This window comes from Suncus etruscus, chromosome 20 (genome assembly GCF_024139225.1).
Source record: "Suncus etruscus isolate mSunEtr1 chromosome 20, mSunEtr1.pri.cur, whole genome shotgun sequence".
Lineage (NCBI taxonomy): Eukaryota > Metazoa > Chordata > Mammalia > Eulipotyphla > Soricidae > Suncus > Suncus etruscus.
The window spans coordinates 2,806,041-2,808,364 of NC_064867.1; the positions used below are offsets into that span (position 1 = coordinate 2,806,041).

The window sequence follows — 2,324 nt, forward strand, 5'->3', positions numbered from 1 at the left end:
CTCTTGCTAGGGATGCATTGGGGCCGGAGTGATAGCACAGTGGTAAGGTGTTTGCCTCGCACGTGGCTGACCCAGGATAGATGTGGGTTCAATCCCCAGCATCCCATATAATCCCCTGAGCAAGCTAGGAGCGATTTCTGAGCGCATGGTATGGCCCCAAAACCAAAAAACAAACAAACAAACAAAAAACCCAAAAAGCAAATGTCCAGACACTATAGAAAACAGGTAATTTCTTTCCAAACTAAAAATAAAAATAAAATATGATAAAGAAATTCTACCCAAAACAACTCAAAGCAGGATCTTGAAGAGATTATTTGCAAACCCATATTTGTGGAAGCAAGTTCAGGCATCCACAAATCAGTGCAGAAATAAGCAAAAGGTGCTACCTGCGTACGACAGACTCTTATTTAGCATGTGGAGTGCTCTAGGGTAATAGTGGAGACATTACACTAAGGGAAACAAGCTCCTCTCACACTCAGATTTCCCTCACAGGAGCCTTGCAGAAGCCACAATCATAGTAAGTTGAGTGATGGGACCTTGGCACAGCTCACTGGTGGGACGTCTGATTTGCAGGCATGATAAAGTGAGCTGTGTTCCATCCAAGCAACCACCTGGTGTGGGTTCAGGAAATGACACTGATGTTTGGGATCCCCGTGCTACAATAAAAGGGGACTATCTCTGGCACACCCAACCATGCCCAAGAACACAGCAGCCGAAGAGTATGACCCCCAGTGGTGAACATAACCGCCTAGTGTGCATGTATTACAACCCAAGGCAAGTGATCCTCCTTTCACAACAGACATTAAAGAACATAGGATAGTGCTCGCTTCGGCAGCACATATACGAAAATTGGAACGATACAGAGAAGATTAGCATGGCCCCTGCGCAAGGATGACACGCAAATTCGTGAAGCGTTCCATATTTTTCACTATTCAAACAATAAGGAAAAGAAAAAGAATATAGGATGGCATTCAGCTATTAGCCCAAGATAAAGGCATTTCCCCAACATCCTTTGTCTTTAAACCTCTTCCTTTGTTATGTAAAAGTCCCCTGGATAGGTCCTTTTGTCTCATTCTCTGACCTCCCCCACATGGGTGGGTGTTGGTATAATATAAAAAAAAAAAGTCAATTTTAGCTTGGCACTCAGAGACACCACTAGGAAGAAGTCATGAGAAGCCACTAACTCCTTGGTTTTCCTAACTGGCTTGGCTTCTTATTTCTTTGCCACAACCCTGCTTCTTCAGACCCAGCTGCATGGGGTTTAGAAATACAGTGCCTGGGGTGATCTTAGAACCTATGGATTTTTTTTTTTTGTTATATTGTTTGTTTTGTTTTTGGGTCACACCTGGCTGCACTCAGGGGTTACTCCTGGCAGGCACTGGGGACCATATGGGATGCCGGGATTTGAACTAATATCAGTTCTGGGTCGGTAACTTGCAAGGCAAACACCCTATCATTATGCTATCTCTCCAGCCCCCTAGTTTACATTCTTTAAGGATTTTTTCCATTCTCTGATCCTTTGCTTTAAGGCTCTTTTTCAATCTCTTTTATTATATGGAGTTGTTATGTACCTCATCTTCCAGCTCACTGATTCAGTCCTCAGCTGCTGTTACTCTGTTGGAGATGCTCCCCAGTGAGGTTTTCATTTCACCTATCACTTTTTTTTAATCCTGTTATTTTAGTTTGGGGTTTTTTTATTTCTATTTTCATATCCTCTTGATTTTTATTTGTGGTTAATTCAGCTTGATCCATGCTTTCTCTGAGTTCTCTGAGGGTCCTCCCTATTGCTTCTCTAAACTGCTTATCTGAAAGGCTAAATAGGTTGTTGGCGTTTTTTGGATCATCAGAGCTGCCTTCTTCATTCCCTGTGCATGGTGTTGACCTGCATTGTTTCCCCATTGTTGCATCTGAAGTGTGATGTTTTCTGTGTGTTGTGCTAGGATTCATTGACTAGGGAATGTGCATGGCTGCAGAGAGAAGCAGAGTGTCCAGACTCCTCTGTCTCCACCCTTCATGAGCATGGCCAGCTTACCTCTGTTGACGTGGCTCTCACAGGCTCTTCTGGGTGGTGTTGGTCCCAGCACGAGGAGCTTGCAATAGATGTTTGCTATTGCAAATACTCTTGAAAAGTTTCCCACAGAAACGCTGTGTAAGGCCATTATGCCTGAGGAGCACTGGCACATAATCTGTATTTCTATTACAGAATGTTTTCCTGACCATGTTAATCATTGATGGATGGGGTCTCAGAGTCAGCTCCTGTGCTGAGAGTTTAGCACACTTTCAGGAATCTGTGCTATTCACTCTAGATGGGTTATACAATAAAC

General features: G+C 43.5%; 1 non-coding gene across 1 annotated transcript; it reads left to right on the forward strand.

The window, feature by feature from the left end:
- The first annotated feature begins 819 nt into the window (after nt 1–819).
- Nucleotides 820–926, forward strand: LOC125998541 (U6 spliceosomal RNA). Its single transcript, XR_007492083.1, has one exon. It is a non-coding gene; the product is annotated as a U6 spliceosomal RNA (small nuclear RNA).
- The last annotated feature ends 1,398 nt before the right edge of the window (nt 927–2,324 follow it).